Below are 11760 nucleotides of genomic sequence, written 5' to 3' on the forward strand. Positions count from 1 at the left end.
CACTTAATGTTGTACCATGCACAAAATATTGAACTTCTTATTAAAATTATTAATTCTGAACCCCAATAATTCACTTGCATACATAGTGATTTTTCTGTTTTTTTTCTTCTCTGGTTGTTGAATGCTTGAGTGCAGTTAGAAAGCATATGACCGTATTCTAAGAAAAAACCCTCTCTTTTAAATTGATCAAGGTCATTGATAAAAAGTATCTCAGGGAAGTGGATATTTATGCACAATTTTGATTGCAAAACTGAGAAAAATGTATGAGAAATGCAGTTAAAATATCGAAGTTTGGCTAGAGTGCTCAAATGAACTTGGACTCACACTGAGAGGTTAAGCATCACTATGGTGCCACTGCCAGTGACTCGCTTACTGAATAGTGTTATTAATATTCACTTGAGCATTTATATATGCTCATATATATATGCTCTTATATGCTGAACAGAAAGAGTACTGGATTGATACAGTACTTGTTCTGAGCAAGAAACACCTGAGCCACTCCATATGACACACTGTAGAAACCCATTCAACACGTGTGTCTTGCTTTTTGTAGATATACAAGAGGTGTGTGTTAAAATTTTCAAACAAATCAGTGACGTCTACAAACTTATGTAATAGTCTTATGTTTTTAAGCTTTTTACCTAGATACGAAGAGTTTGACGTAGAAAGTTTCTGACTTGAATCTCTTCCACCCCAAGAAACTCCAGTAACCAGCAAGTAAGAGGCAAGGCTGAAAGATTATTTCATGAAGTGGGACAATTCTGATGAAAATCTTGCCATGTTCGAACACGAGAAATCAAAACAGAGGGGCTGAATTCAGAACATTCTCTGTGGGGACATCTGAATGCTAAGATACTATTCATAAATTCTGTGTTAAAGCATTACCAGACAAAATGTGTAAAGAGTACAAATGGTTGCACTGAGCATTAGATTCCCTTTCCCAGGATGTGTCCTAACCACTTGGACTCAAGAGCCTGTATTCCACCCAAGCTACATATTAAGGTTTTAAGTGCCTGTCTGGATCTCAACCCTAACCTGAGAATATAATGTTATTAGCTTGAGCCTGTTGTGCCTTGAGTTCTCTGCCAGATCCTCCTTTCTTTTCCATTCCAAACACGAATGACACATGCGTACTTTCTGTGGTTTGGCAGCAATTTTCAGCCTGAATCTGAGCCAGGCACATAAACCGTGCTTAAGACACCTCCATATGCCACTGGTTACCTGGCTCGTTGCCAGCTGGACTCCAGCCTCAAAGCTATTGAGGTGGTTGTGGGGAGTGAAGTGCCTCAGTGCAGGAGTGGTGCTCAGGATTAGTGTCAATTCTATAGTGTAGTCTTAGTCCCATTTTAATTAGCAACAAAACTTCCATTGTGTCAATGAGATCAAAATTACCTATGCAACACCAGTTGTATTGGGTTTGCATGGCAAGGTTTTGGTAGTGGTGGGGCTACAGGGGCTACTTCCCCCAAGTCCAATAGAGCAAACCCCAGCTGGATCCAAGATGGACCTGCTGCTGGCCAAGGATGAGCCCATCAGCAGTGGTGGTAGTGCCTCTGGGATAACATATTTAAGAAGAGAAAAAAAAACGACAAAAGATTGCTGCAGAACAGCAGCCGGTGAAAAGGAATGAGAATGTGTGTGAGTAATGACTGCATATACCGAGGTCAGTGAAGAAGGAGGGGGAGGAGGTGCTCCAGGTGCCAGAGCAGAAATTCCCCTGCAGCCCATGGTGAAGACCATGGTGAGGCAGGTTGTCCCTCTGCAGCCCATGGAGGCCCACGGTGGAGCAGATATTCACCTGCAGACCGTGGAGAACCCCACACCAGAGCAGGTGAATAGTCAAAGGAGCCTGTGACCCTGTAGGAAGCGTACGCTGAAGCAGGCTCCTGGGAGGACCTGTGGACCCATAGAGAGAGAGAAGCCCATGCTGGAGTGGGTTTGCCAGCAGGACTTTTGACCTTGTGGGGGACCCACCCTGGATCAGTTTGTTCCTGAAGGACTGCAGCCTGTGTAAAGGACTCACACTGAAGCAGTTCATGGAAGACTGTCTCTCATGGGAGGGACCCCACACTGGAGCAGGGGAAGAGTGTGAGGAGTCCTCCCCCTGAAGAACAAGGAGCAGCAGAGACAATGTGTGATGAACTAACCACAACCCCCACTCCCCATCCACCTGCACCACTCAGAAGGAGGAGGTGAAGAAATCAGGAGTGAAGTTGATCCTGGAAAGAAAGGAAGGGTGGAGGAAAGGTGTTTTAAGATTTGGTTTTATTTCTCATTACCTTACTCTGATTTGATGGGCAATGAATTAAATTAATTTTCCCCAAGTCGAGACTGTTTTGCGCATGACAGTAATTGCTGAGTGATCTCCCTGTCCTTATCTCCACCCAAGAGCCTCTCTTTATATTTTTTCTCTCTCCTCTCCAGCTGAGAAGGGGAGTGACAGAGCGGCTGGGTGGGCATCTGGCGTCCAGACAAGGTCATCCAACTGCAGGAGTGATAGACTCCATGAGATCAGGTTTTGAATTGTTGCTATAATATTTATAATGAAGTGGCTCAAGGTTGATGGGCATAAATTAGATTTTTAGTTCTGTGGTGGGTTCTGTAAGGTGCTTTAAACATCGCAAACACTAATCTCCATTTTTATGTACTTTATCATTGTTAATAATTTGTTGAGTTTACAAAGTAAGAAATGGAAGGAAAACTAGAAAAGGTGAAGTCATACAAAGAGCTGTTTACCTTTTACTGAACTCTGTTTCAGGAACTTCAGTTATACAGCTGTCCTTGGGCCTAATTCAATGCAGAGAAGTGAAGTAATATTGCTAGATGGCTGTAAACCTTAGGGAAATCCTCTATTAAGGGAATGATGGCCCTTAAGGGAATACCAGGCTTTATTGTTTCTCTGTTTCTTTGAACACTGAGTTCTTGAACTCTGAAGTAGTATTAGCATCCAGAATTGTAGTCCCTAAACTGGGATTGTCTAGGTAACTTGGTTATTTTTTATAGATATATAGCAGAATATTAGAATGTTGAATTTCAGTTTTTAGGAGAATTATTTTTTTTTGCTTCAAAATTAGTCCAATAGAAAAGGAGAAACATTTCCAAAGGCTTGAACCTTGAGGGAGAAGGCACAGAGTTAAGGCTTCTACAATCAATATTGACAATGTTGCCCTAGCCTATAGGAAGTACAAGGTCAAGAGACTGTCTAGACCAATTGAAAGGACAGTAAGGCAAAGTTTTCTTCCCAAACTGGTAATTCAGACAAAAAATAAATTATATTTCCTTTTTCCATATCCCAGGCTAATGCTCCACTCCTTGAAATATAGGGACTTCAAACGTCTTCACAACAATTTTCAAGAAAGTTCCCTCCAAGTTTGGAGGAAGAGGCAAAGAAAAAAAAATGTTTTGATTTTATTCACTTTTTTTAGGACTAAAAATAAAAGAAAAGGAAAAGGAAAGTGTGGCTTAAGGAGAAACTTTCAAAGACACATCAAGAAGATGTAAATTTAATCCAAACTGCACCCAAAAAGGGTTTTTTCACCCAAAATGCAAATAGTTCTTTGTTTCAGATCACTAAGGTCACCATTCTGTTCATGCATGTTAATGCATGCCCATTTGAGGGATCATTAACACGTGTTTTTTATTTATTTTGGTTGAACTTGTGTCCCACCTGATTTTCTCCAGATATCCTCAAGAACAAATGGTTTATAACCAAAGATGCCAATTTTATACTGTATATTTGCTGTAAAATTGCATTTATGTAAATACTGACTTCACACATTCAACATAAAAAGGGCGTTGATATCTTGCAGACAAGAAGGTCAAGTGCATAGGCTGCCTGGAGGGCTGCCTTTGGGTAAGAAAATCAATTAAGTAAGGTTAGTTTAAATTTTACTCCCTTTTTAAAAGCTTATCAACTAAAGAATGAGCTTTGTTATTTATATTCCAGCCAGTGGCAGGAACAGGCAGGGGCAGCATTGCCTGAGGGAAATTTCAGGAACCTCAGCCCCAGAAGAAATCTGCATGGACCTCTCTTGCTCTCTGCCTTTCATTTCTGCAGCCCTCTTTACTGAAGAGGGCTTCAGTGCCGCGTTGTGAAGCCTGTCCAGACCAGGGATAAAACTCTTTTGTCCCTTTATCCCACTTTCCATCTGTCAGGTCCCTGAGGGCATCAATAGGTCTTAACTTCTTTTCTCAGCTCCCCCGGGCTCCCCTCACTCTGCCTGTGGCTGAGGGCTCTGCTCCAGCCTCCCAGGAACCATCAGTCCTTGCCCTCGCAAGATACTAGCCCTGACACAGCCTTGCCCTGCCCAGCCATGGGCTATGCCATGCCAGGTCTACCTGCAGGCCAATGTTCCATCCCTGTCCTCAGGGAGATCCCCAATTCCTGGGGATGAGGCTGCCCTGGCATTGCACCCTCAGGAGTCCCTGCCACCCCCAGCCCGGGAACCTGCCACCCACCACAGTGCCCTGACACTGTGTGCCCATGAAAAAAAAAGGCCTACTGTTGATTTAGAAATAGAAATATGACAGCTAGAAGCTAACATTTCTGTTTTACAGGTGTCAAAAAACAGGCAGTTATTGTTGGTTCTGGTAAGGAATGTAGTTTTACAGTCTGTTTTGAATATAAAAGAGACCAGAGAGGTGCCTTCACTACTTAAACTGTTGCCTTTCCCTTGGTGTCACTACTGGCAGACCACCATTTTACTCCTAGAAGCATTCCCTTATGAAGAAAGAAATGGATGCCTCCACATAAACATATTATTTTTTTCTTGTTTCTGGAGTTGAGACTTTGGTTTATGGTTTGGATTATATTTCTATTTTAAATTGAAATTTTCTCCAGTTCCCTTATAATGTTTGACTTATAAAGCAGTTTTGCCACATTTTTGTCCCAACGTGCACTACGTGGCCCATCACTGTAGTGTTTCAGAAGCAACACAAGCAATAACCAATTGCCCTGTTTGTTCTGAATGGTCATTCCCAAGTTTGAAGGGCATTCATGAACCTGATGAAGCTAAACTTTTTGATTAGAAAATTTCAGAATGAGCATCATTGTTAAAATTATCAGCTTTCACTGGGGACCAAGCCACGGGCTGGCTCTAAGGTTTCCTGCAATAAAACGCACAATGAACTCATTGTCCTGGCTGCCAAACGCCAATGTGAGGCCCTTGACAGCCTGATGATATCAAACCTCCAAATACAAAGCAATTCTCCTAGCAGACTGTAGCTTCCGGCAATGTACATAGCTTGATACAGTCATTAGTTTTTATGCAGTTTTAGAGCAAACGTTTTACTAGGAACCCAATTTTCTTCTGACAGAAGAGACTATTAGGCACCCCAAGCATGACAAGTGTCAAGAGCTCCTTCCAATTGAAACGTGCTGGTGAGAGAAGGTGATTTGCCATCAAAGCTGTATACGTATACTTTGTTTGCTTGGTTTGAACATTTAACAAAAAAAAAAAGGAAAAAAAGACAAGTATCTTAGCTTATCTATTATGATCTCCTCTACTGTTTACAGTTAATATTTGTTTTAAAAGTTTGCAAAAGGGGCTTCTATAAAGGCTATATTCAAAGGATGCTTTGATTTTTGGATAGGTAACAGCCTTGAGTTTTGCATTATGCAAGGACAGCTGGCAAAGCATGTGGGCTGTGAAATAAGCGGGAGGCTTGATAAAATCCATCCTGAAAGAGAAAACAAGGTTAAAAGCAATGAGCTGTGACTGACTAGAGCTGTGGGAGCTTGGAAACCTTCCCCCCAAATGCAAATGCTTAAGGTTACCTATCTGAATTGTCTGTTGAAAGACATTGCGTTTTGCGACAGAGTGAAATGAGGGAAGGTGAAACTCAGTCCTACCCTTTCCTGTTCTGCAATGCCCAGCATCCATTCCCAAAGAAAGTGCTCAACTTGTAAAAGCAACTTAATTTCAACTGGAAGAGCACATACTGTACTGGAATATAAAATTAGCTGTAATTTGCTATATTAATTTCAAGGTATTTTCACACTGAGATTTTTTTTTTTCTTAATATAGGCAACACAATCTATTTTCAGATAGAAAAATGTCATGGATGGCTCCAAAGCTTGAGTTCTGGTCCTTTTGGATATTGTGCTCCAAAGGTGTTGCCTCAGAAGAGGCATTTTAGCACTGCACAATATACAGGAGTTTCTGTTTGCTGTGTTGGTCCCAAAAGACAAAATTAGATCAGATAAATATTTCTCCAAAGGAGGTGCTTATTTCTGTACTCTATTCAGTCATTAAAACCACCCAAACTTGAAACATTTTTTTCTAGAGCTTTTCTACAATATGGAAAAACAAACAAACAAACAAAAAAAAAAACCAAAACCCCAACACTGCATTTATTAAGGATTTGATGGCAAAAAATGGATTTAATGCAAATGTAGCCAGAAATCTCAAATCTTTAACACTTTTCAATATTTTTTCAGTAATCAGACAGATAATAACAGACCAAGAGACTTTATTTATCTTTCTTGTTGAGATTGTATCGATCACCTCAGCCTACTCTAGAGCTTCTGGTATTAGCTAGATAGAACATTGTTCTCCTCATTAAAAAATTGCATTACGAACTCACAAGATAATCTCAGAATAAATTAGGTGGAATGGACAAAGACATAATGCACCTGAAATGAAAATCAACCCTGATAGATTGATGGAATGCCAGTATAAAATATCAAACAAAATTAACTTAATTAACCTTCAAGGAATAGTAAAAAGCAGGATTATTTTGTGTGTTAAATAGCGCGTTACATTACTAAACTCTGACGTTCTTTGGTGGGTGATCACTTACATGAACAATTATACAGAAACCAGGAGCTTCCTTGTATATTAGCGTAATTCAAGGATTTGCAATAACATTTATTTTCCAAGTCATTCTATTAGTTTCAAAGTTACTTCTCAAGTTGTGCTGCAAATAGATTATCTTTCAATAAGAGGTATATAGAATGATAATTCATTGTTCATAGCAAGATTTAATTCAAGGGGAAAAAAATCTTGAAGTTGTCTTTGACTTGCTTGAAACATTTCCGGAGAATGCTAAGTACACTGCTCTGCAGTATCTGCACAGATGCTGTGAAAATAGTCAAGATGAATAGATGCAGTATAGTCACAAATCAAGAAGTTACAATACAGATGCCAAAGATGTATGTGAGCAGACGTTAAATGGTACACAGGGCCAGGACAAGGTCAAAAGCTGGAAGGATGAAGGACTGAAGACAAAGCTTCTGCTTTGAGCTTCTAACTCAACTAAATACTGAACTGGATTTGAGACAGGATCTGCTGCTTCACGCAGGGAGGTGTGATATGATCAGTGAGGTAATCAATATCATTTTGTCTCAGCAAAGAACTTTTGCTGAGTTTCTATCAGAATGTTTCATCTCTACTCTGCAAAAGAAAAGGCTTTTAAATCATAAACCTCTGAAAAGATATAAACTTTTAAAAAGTTGTTCTAAAAATGGTTGTACTCGATATGAATGCTTTAAGGAAACCATGTGGAAAGATACATTTTTATTAAGACAAGACTGAAGTGGTGCATTCGCCAATATTGCACATTTTTAAGATTCAGCTGGACAGGGTGCTGGGCCATCATGTCTAGACTGTTCTTTGGCCAAGGTCGGACCAGACGATCCTTGAGGTCCCTTCCAACCTGGTATTCTATGATTCTATGACTCTATGATTCTATGATTAATCCCTACCAGAGCAGAATGGAAGTGGTAGACAGTGACAGTATTAAAAAATAAAATAAACTGACTCCCCAAAGAAATATTTCATGGTTGAAAGAGAAGGGCAATTTCTAAGTAATTTACCATTTTCTGTCCAGGAATAGTGGAAGGGCATGAACTAGGTAGATTAGACATAAATTGGACGTTGGAAAATACAATGTCCAATTGTCTAAAATACACAGAATTTGATAAGAAGAAAAGTTTTTTTTTAAATTCCTACAATACAGAAACGTGTATTTGAAGAAGACCTGGAATTTCATGGAATAGTTTTAACTTAATTTCACAGTATGGCAAAACCCAAATTTTTCTCTTAAATGCAGTTCCTGCTTAATTCAATAGGGTCCATAGGCAGATTCCCAAAAGCAAATTCTGAAAATTAGAATGGTGGTCTGTCTGCAATTGAAGGGTAGATGGCTAACTGCTATGAGGATTTTGTGTATTGAGTTAGAAAAAGTTTCTAAAGAGCTGTTTGAAAGAAGATATCCTGCACACTATAAAATAACATGAAAAATTAACAGTGAGAGCATTTTAGTGTATGGAACTGTACACCTAAATATTCACACTGTAACCTATACACTTGATAATAACTTCTAATTTAGTGAAAAAAGTTCAAGAGAAATTACACTTGCACTATGTAAGCACATTGCTGCTGCATTGTTCTTGTCCATAAAATTCACTACAACACAGAAGCTGTTGATCTGATGGTGATCTAATGGCTACAGTTTAGGTGAGAACCATACCTACAGAAACATGAAAAATAGTTTCTTCATTACCAAATAGAAATTTGATATCTTCTTTCAGAACCTGATATATCTTTTGCTTTAAGTACCTGAAAAAGAATGTCCAATCAATTGCTTGATTTTTTTTTCTATCAACAAGTTTCTTTTTAATTTTATTTTAGGAGCTGAATGCTCATGTCTACAGTTCCAAAGGTCAAGCCTTACATATTGGATTTTCTACATTGTTCAAACTCTTCCTATTAATCAGAATGTACCACAGATTTAAGCAGTTAAATAAGCAGAAGAGATGTGTTGCATGAAAATAAAAAGGCATATAACCCCAGCCTGCTGAGATACACTGATAGGTTTTCCAGTCAGGGCAGCAGTTACAGAAAGACACAGGCAAAATTTATTGATGTGGTTTGTATTATGAACAAATATTCTTCTATATTAAGAACAAAAATGATTATTTTTTTTTTTTTTTGGACACACAAGTGTATTAGCTATATTTTGCTAAATATATATCATGTTTCTCCATTTTCCAGAGAGTTATAAAAAACTTCTAAGAAATTTAATACTTCTGTTAAAAAAAAGACATAAAAAACAACAAAAAAAGAAAAGCAACAAACACCAAGATATCCATCTACATCCCTACAGAAAAGTTTTCAAAAGATACCTAGGAATTCATTGATAAGCTTATTCCTCTACCACTACAAAAAAGGACACATTTTTAACACCATCAGTTTGTGATTCCCACATTATTTGTCATAGACATTAAAACAGCTGACTTCCTGAAGTCAATTAGTAAAATTACATCTATATCCCAAAGAGAGACAAGACCCACTTCTATCCCCATACGTGATGTGGGGGTGTCAAGTGGTACAACCTTTTTGGGAAAAAGTTCTAACACCTACAGATCAGTTTCCCATTATCTATGGAAACTGGGGAAAATGCCTTCCTTTGTTTACAAATACATTTTAACGACTGTAAAGGACATTGCTTCTGGAATCCTTAAGTAGTTAAAATGCAAAACTGATTTCTGGCTAATATGATGCAAGAAGGCTAGAAACAACAGAAAAATGTATGACTGGCAAATCAAATGAAGACCATAGGGGTATAATGGAGTGCTTTAAAAGTAGTCTTGGAGTTATCGTTATTGCATCACTTGAAGATGGGAGGGCAGTAACAACAACGAGTGTAATCTTGTTTTGGTCTTTTTTTTTTTTTACATTCTTTTCTTTCCGTCCCTTTTCCTCTCTCAATATCCCCTTGATAAAAAAGTGTTTCCGCGGTCCATGAGCTATTCATAGTGTGTACAGCTTGTGCAATGGAGCTTGTACCCAGCAAAGATTCACATTTAAAATTATATAAGCTAGTTATGACTCCACCTGTTCCTTTGTATATGACTCTTCCTAGTCCTTCGTATTCATGTGGACTCCTTATTCACAATATCAGCCAGCAAAGCTCAGTAATCATGAATATGGTAGTCAACTCTTCTAGGTAAGCAGATGATGGGTGGTCTTCCAACCTTTGGCTCTGGAGGAAAGCCACATATAAAAGTATCCTGAATTTGCTCCTAAATCTTTGAACTTTCACATGAGACTGACCTTAAAACCACAGCTCATCGTGAATTGAGTATTTGCATTGAGCTGTCACTTTGTCATGCTGGTCTGTTGATTGTCCTGCATTGTCACAACAGTAAGGAAAGAGGCAATATTGTAAGTACCCAGGAGCTTAATACCTTCTTAGGACAAAAGCAATTTGCTGCTCCAAAAGTGAACTCTACTAACATTCCACCAATTTTAGTGTTATTTTACAGGAGATGGGAATAATCTAAAGTCTCAAGCTGACAGGTATTTCCTTCCCTCCACTGTAAAATGGAGTTTCAGTTCACATGCAGGTTCCTTTTCTGCAGTAAGATATAATTCTTACAGTAACGGTTCAGTGAGCACAGACAAATATTTTACATTTCTCAAGTTATATGTATTTCTGTGTTCTTTAAAGTACCTGCTTCACTGAGAAGAAATTCTCCTAAGCGAAGCAATGATTGAAAGATCATTCGGGATAAGCACAAATAAATTATTTAAAGGTTACATCCTTTCTTTGAGAGGATGCTGTAAAAAGTGAGAGAATATAAACTACTGCGGAGATTATCAGTCTTGCAAGGATGACATATGAGAATATATTTTTCTTTCTGTTATGCTTTCAGTTGGGATAGTGTTAACTTTCTTACTAGCAGCTGGTGTGGGACTGTGTTTTGCATTTGGGATAAAAAAATACTTTTGATAGAGCACTGGTGGTTTTGGTTGTTGCTAGGCAGTAAAGGCCTTTTCTGCTCCTCATATCGCCCCACCAGCGAGTAGGCTGGGGATGCACAAGAAGTTGGGAGGAGACACAGCCAGGACAGCTGACCTCAACTGACTAAAGGGATATTCCATACCATGTCATGTCCTTCTCAGCATATAAAGCTGGGGCAAGAAGGATGGGGGGGGGGGTTGGAGTGATGGTATTTGTCTTCCCAAGTAACTGTTATACATGATGGAGCCCTGATTTCTTGGAGTTGGCTGAACACCTGCCTGCCAACGGGAGGCAGTGAATGAATTCATTTTTTTGCTTTGCTTGTGTGTGTGACTTTTGATTTACTTATTAAAGTGTCTTTATCTCATTTTTATGTCACTCTCTATCTCTCACTTTTACTCTTCTGTTTCTTTCCTGCATGATAACCAGGGGGAGTGAGCAAGCACCACATAATAACCAGGGGGATTGAGCAAGCACCTGTGTGGTCCCAGTTGCTGGCCGGGGCTAAACCATGACACTTTTCCATTTTAAACTTAAAAATTTGCACAAGACAGGAGAGGTGAGTGCTTGCAGCTCCTCGCTTTTCCTTGGCCCTGTTGACTGCGTGCTGTCTAGTACGTTGTTGATTCTTAATTTAGAGTTTACAGCTCAGGAAAACAGCAAAAGATATACGGATTGGTTTGGTTTTTTTTATTGACTGGGTCTGCTACCTTGGGCAGATCTCTTGTATGGTGCCTCTCTGTCCTTCTGCTGAAGGACGAGAACTAGGTTCTTGGACAAATATTAATGATGTAGAGCATTTAATCTAAATAACGCTGTAAAATTCTTTAGAAGAAATTGTGTATTCACCCCTGCACACCAGTTTCATGTAAGGAGGATCATGTCTTCAAGGACATGACTCAAACTGGTGTGGTTTTTAAAATGGTATGGTACTGTGTACTTCTTGCACTGTGTGGACTACTCCATTTTTAAGAAAAGCCAGTGCATTTTGGATACCTGCAGGAATATAAC

This window comes from Rissa tridactyla, chromosome 1 (assembly GCF_028500815.1).
Source record: "Rissa tridactyla isolate bRisTri1 chromosome 1, bRisTri1.patW.cur.20221130, whole genome shotgun sequence".
Lineage (NCBI taxonomy): Eukaryota > Metazoa > Chordata > Aves > Charadriiformes > Laridae > Rissa > Rissa tridactyla.